The 6000-nt window shown below is 41.1% G+C and overlaps 1 pseudogene; it reads left to right on the forward strand.

The window, feature by feature from the left end:
• The window catches only part of LOC138666479 (zinc finger protein 432-like), a 67392-nt pseudogene extending 62939 nt beyond the window's left edge, over positions 1-4453 (forward strand).
• Positions 4454-6000: the final 1547 nt, after the last annotated feature.

The following is a 6000-nucleotide window of genomic DNA, read 5'->3' on the forward strand; positions in this document are numbered from 1 at the left end:
AAAAAACCTCTCCATTGCCTCTTCGAAATGCCTAAGATTTAAATTTAAAGTGAACCTGTCAGCAGGATTGTGCACAGTAACTAAAGACAGTGTCAGGTCGGTGCCGTTATACTGATTACAATGATACCCGGTGATGAAATCCGTCTTGTGGTTGTTTAATCTTTATTTGTAGTTTTCAGTGAATGAGATTCTTTTGCTCTGGTGGGGCTTTATGTGGTGCTCTGATTACATCTTCATCTGTATTGGCTTATGGCAGGTCACTGATCCCTGAGTGAGCTGCCCCCTGTTTTACATAATGCATATAATAATGTTGATATTATTGTTGATAATGCCTATAATATTGTGGCTATTGGGAGGCTTATAAAAAAAATTACATCCACCAAAATGACACCGGCAGCGCCTGATAGATGCTACTGAATAGATGCTACTGCGCAGGCGCCACCATCGCCGGTGACATTTTGCTGGATTGGTGTATGGAAACCCTGTTGCTTCTCAACAGCCTTTGTGCACACGTTGCTGATTTTCCTGTGAAATGTTCTGTGCATATTCTGCATCTCTTGGCAAAAAACGCAGGTAAAAATCTGCACGGATTTGATGCGGATTTTCATGCATTTTTTTTTTTGCGGATTTGTATGTGTTTTTGAAAGCTAAATAGAGATCTATTATTGAAAGAAAGAAAAAAAAATTGTGATGTAATTTCTTGTCCAACCTCTTCATTTACATACTCCATTGAACAATAATGTTTACACACACAGAAAGAAAGATAGATAGATAATAGATAGATCTATAGATACTATAGCAAAAAGTGAGAGCAGCACAGAAAAAACAAATTCTGGGTGCAAAGCCCCTCAGGCATGTACCAAACCTTATAATGAGAGTCCAAGAAGTCAAAGGCAGCACACCATTGCAAATGAGTTCAAAAAGTGTTCAAGTTTAATAGCCCATCATGGCGACGTTTCAGCTCATGTAGAGCCTTTCTCAAGGCTAGATCTACAGATAGATAGATAATACCAAGCCTGATGTTTAGGAATAATCATAATAAAATAGTACATTCAAAGTGAAATAAGGACACACACACACAAAATCTGCGTTAGGCCGGGGTCCCACTTGCGATAAACTCGCAAGAGTCTCGGACCTTAACACCAGGCACTGCCGCCGGCACTCAGGACTGGAGCGGTAAGCTGCATAGAAATACATGCAGCCGTACACTCCGGTCCCGAGTGCCGGTGGCAGTGCCGAGTATTCATGCGAGAGACTCGTGCGAGTTTCTCACAAGTGTGACCCTGGCCTTAAATGCAGTATCTGTTTAATTTATAAAAAAAAAATTAAAAGAATGGCATGGGCTCCCGCGCAATTTTCTGCACCATAGAGGGAAAGCCAGCGACTAGGGACCGATGTTTATAGCCTGGGAAGGGATTAATACCCATGGATCTTCCCAGGTTATGAATATCAGCCCGCAGCTTTATTTTTAGCCTTTACTGGCTATTAAAATAGCCCCCCCCCAAAAAAAAAAAAAAAAAACATCAGGAGATGTGATAGCTCTATAGGCCTCCAGTGACACACTGACAGGAGACAATGGCTCCTGCAGTGCATCACTGAAGAGGTTACCTGAGTTCAGGCTCTCACTTTATGGCGACGCTGCATTAGAATTTTCCCATGCAGCGGAGCCACAAGTGACAGTATGAACTATACTGAACTCACGGCGGAGGGATACAGTGCAGAGGATTACCTCCTCTCACTGTATCACCGGAGCCCCTGGTGAGCGGTCGCATCTGGGAGATCGTCGTTGGACACTCGTTATTGCATGGATTACATCAGATCAGGGAGTATACTGTTGTTTTTTTATTTTAATTTTTTTACAGGTGATCGAAGGCTTCAGAGACTAGGTGTATGGTGAGTATGTACTGCATATGTATGTGTTTTTTCTTTTTGTTTTTTACACTTGAACACAGTAGCCGGATGATGGGACTACTACTGTCCCATTATCCAGCTTCCTGTCACTGTAGCAGGCATAGCCAGATGGGACTTACAGCCACATACACACACACCGCCACGCACACAGATACGCACATCTTCTCCGTACACACGGTCTCCTCCCAAACACAGTCTCCAACCACACACTCTTCCCCCTCCCAATCTGCAGCTTTTCTTGCAGGCACATCCGCAGATCTTTTTTAAACCGGCGGCTTTGCTGCGGAGTGGCCTGACACAATGGAAATCAATGGGTGCAGAAACGCTGCAAATCCGCAAAAAGAATTGACATGCTGCGGGAAAAAAAACTGCAATTCCGCGCATTTCTTTCCGCAGCATGTGCACAACAAATGTCAATTTCACATTGACTACTGCGGGAAAAAAAACTGCAATTCCGCCCATTTCTTTCCACAGCATGTGCACAACAAATGTCAATTTCACATTGACTAATATTGCTTGTGCACTACACTGTGGATTTGATGCAATTCCGCGCGTCCAAAAATGCTGCGGATCCACATCAAAATCCGCAATGTGTGCACAAAGCCTAATGTTTTTCCATTGACAGATGATGGACCTGTTTGGAGTTATTTTTTGTGAGATGAGAATTGGTATTATTTTCGCCTACATAACATTGATTGGTTTCTTTTTATTCTATATTTGGGAGGCAGAATGAACAAACAGTTGAACACCACACACTACTGGTTCATCTAATAAGGTTTTCTATTAGACTGTGAACTGTCATTGTCTTGGTAAATAATTAAAGTTTTTTACATAGCTTGCCATTTTTATGGACAGTTTAATTAGAAATGTTCAAGAACATAAAACTCATGGATATTTTATTAAAAAATAATCATTGTTTTTTATCTCAGCAGATGACTGTATTAGGAGATCAGAAGGACGGCTGACATCTTCAATTTTTAAATCTGATGATCTTGAGATCCTACAAGATACAACTGAAGTGAATGCTATTACTCCAGTTATAACATCATCCCTTCACAGCAAAGAACTGTCAGCTGATCCTTTGAAACAGGTCCCTTCTTCTGATTCATTACTGAATACTAAGGGAAATCAAAGTCACAAAAGAGGTATTAAAAAACAAACTGCTCCTAAAGCAAAGAAATCATTTTCATGTTCAGAATGTGGGAAATATTTTACACGGAAACCAAATTTTGTTACTCACCAGAGAACTCACACAGGGGACAGATCCTTTTCATGTTCAGAATGTGGGAAATGTTTTAAATGGAAATCAGAACTTGATAAACACCAGAGAACCCACACAGGGGAGAAGCCTTTTTCCTGTTCAGAATGTGGGAAATGTTTTAACCAGAAAGCGCATCTTGTTAAACATCAGAGCAGTCACACAGGGGAGAAGCCTTTTTCCTGTTCAGAATGTGGGAAATGTTATATATGGAAATCAGATTTGGTTAAGCACCAGAGAACTCACACAGGGAAGAAGCCTTTTTCCTGTTCAGAATGTGGGAAATATTTTAGCTCAAAATCAGATTTGGTTAGGCACCAGAGAACTCACACAGGGGAGAAGCCTTTTTCATGTTCAGAATGTGGGAAATGTTTTAACCAGAAAGCGCTTCTTGTTAGACATCAGAGCAGTCACACAGGGGAGAAGCCTTTTTCCTGTTCAGAATGTGGGAAATGTTATATATGGAAATCAGATTTGGTTAAGCACCAGAGAACTCACACAGGGGAGAAGCCTTTTTCCTGTTCAGAATGTGGGAAATGTTATATATGGAAATCAGATTTGGTTAAGCACCAGAGAACTCACACAGGGGAGAAGCCTTTTTCCTGTTCAGAATGTGGGAAATATTTTAGCTCGAAATCAGATTTGGTTAGGCATCAGAGAACTCACACTGGAGAGAAGCCTTTTTCCTGTTCAGAATGTGGGAAATGCTATAAATGGAAATCAGATTTGGTTAAGCACCAGAGCAGTCACACAGGGGAGAAGCCTTTTTCCTGTTCAGAATGTGAGAAATGTTTTAACCACAAAGCGCTACTTGTTAGACATCAGAGCAGTCACACAGGTGAGAAGCCTTTTTCCTGTTCAGAATGTGGGAAATGTTTTAAATGGAAATCAATTTTGGTTGAGCACCAGAGAACTCACACAGGGGAGAAGCCTTTTTCCTGTTCAGAATGTGAGAAATGCTTTCATCGGAAAGGGCATCTTATTAGACATCAGAGCAGTCACACAGAGGAGAAGCCTTTTTCCTGTTCAGAATGTGGGAAATGTTTTAATCGGAAAGAGCATCTTATTAGACATCAGAGCAGTCACACGGAGGAGAAGCCTTTTTCCTGTTCAGAATGTGGGAAATGTTTTAACCTGAAAGAGCGTCTTGTTAGACATCAGAGCCTTCACACAGAGGAGAAGCCATTTTGATTTTCTTAATGTGGGAAATATTTTACTTGGAAATCAACTGTTAATAAACATCAGAGATGTCACATAGCGGAGAAGCCATTTTTACGTTCATAATGTTGGAATAGTTTTAAGCAAAATTGGATCTTCTTAAAGGGGTTGTCTCATGTCATTCCTCATGTTTGCTGACAAAAGGATAAAACTAAAACTTTATTAATTCCAAATGTAAAACTATACCCATAACTCACCCCCTGAAGGTTAGTCAGAAGGTGACTAATAGAAAAAACATATACCCCACGTTTCAGTATATAGGGTGAGGTGAGGTATACATACTCACTCTCAAAGCCTCTCATTTCTATGGGTTTCACCGTCCTCACCAAAGACGACTCATCGGGAGACTTTATTTAATATTGACCTATATTCAAGCCAGACTAGATGGGAAAAACAAACTAAAATAGTGTTTCATGTTATCCAAAACAGTCAGAAAACTAGCCGTATATAGGCAGATCCCAGACTTCAAACTATTAACTTCGTAAGTTTATAAGCCACTCCAGTGTTAGGAATAGATAGTATGTGAAAATACAGTATAATTATAATTTTTTTTCTCCTATAGGGACTGCACTAGTTTGATATTGTAACAGCTGTCTATTAGTAGTGCAGGCAAATAGTCCTAGACTGAACTCATTTTTCAGATGGCCCAATATGTACCACTCAGTGAAACTTACCTGCTCCAAAGATCATTAGCAGCTTCTAACTAATGGCCATGCTGTGATCTGTCACGCAATGAGTGCAATATTATTACAAAGACTAAGGATATGTGCAACTATGATGTCTGGGAGATCTGTGCTATTACTTAGTATGAATATGGAAATTATCTCTGGAAGTTGTGTTCCCTGAGCGGTATATACTGTTTTTTCACATACTTTCTATTCCTAACACTGGAGTGGCTTATAAACTTACGAAGTTCGGTATATAGTTTGAAGTCTGTGGTCGGCCAATATTTGGGTAGTTTCCTGACTATTTCGGATAACATGATACATGTGTAACACCCCTTTAGGGCTACCACGGTACACTGGGTGTTATGGGGGTCTCACCTCTCCAGGGCGCAGTGCCTCAACCCGAATCTTGATTGGAGCTCTCTCTCTCTGGGACTGCAGAAGGACTATTATCTTCTGCCAGGGGCTGACTCGGGAAGCCCCTGCCACACTCAGTACACACTCACAGGGATCAGGAGTAAAACAGTTTAACATGTTTATTGCTATGCAGCATAAATTAGATGGATTTAAAAGAATAACATGCGATACAAGTAACTGTGCTCTGTCAAAGTCATATACACATCACACTCTAATTCTACTTCAACCCTGCAAGTATAACATAGCAGGGTTTTTTTGTCTCTTCTGGTTTATCTGAGTCCAAACGTTGGGGCCCAGTTGCCGCGGATGTTGGCGCGCAAATTAGAACAGTTGGTGCACTTAGATGAATATTAATGGCAATAGTCTGGGCTGTAGTGTACTCACTGTAAATAGCACTGGTAGAACCACAAGTCTCAGAAGGGCACTCACTGCGTGTCTCCAACAGTCGGATGGGTCTCTGGACACTAGCTGGGGGAGGCCGGATTCAGTCCTTTATACGGTGGGAGTGCCGGCAGAACTCTTCAAGTTCTT

This window comes from Ranitomeya imitator, chromosome 2 (genome assembly GCF_032444005.1).
Source record: "Ranitomeya imitator isolate aRanImi1 chromosome 2, aRanImi1.pri, whole genome shotgun sequence".
Taxonomy (NCBI): Eukaryota; Metazoa; Chordata; class Amphibia; order Anura; family Dendrobatidae; genus Ranitomeya; species Ranitomeya imitator.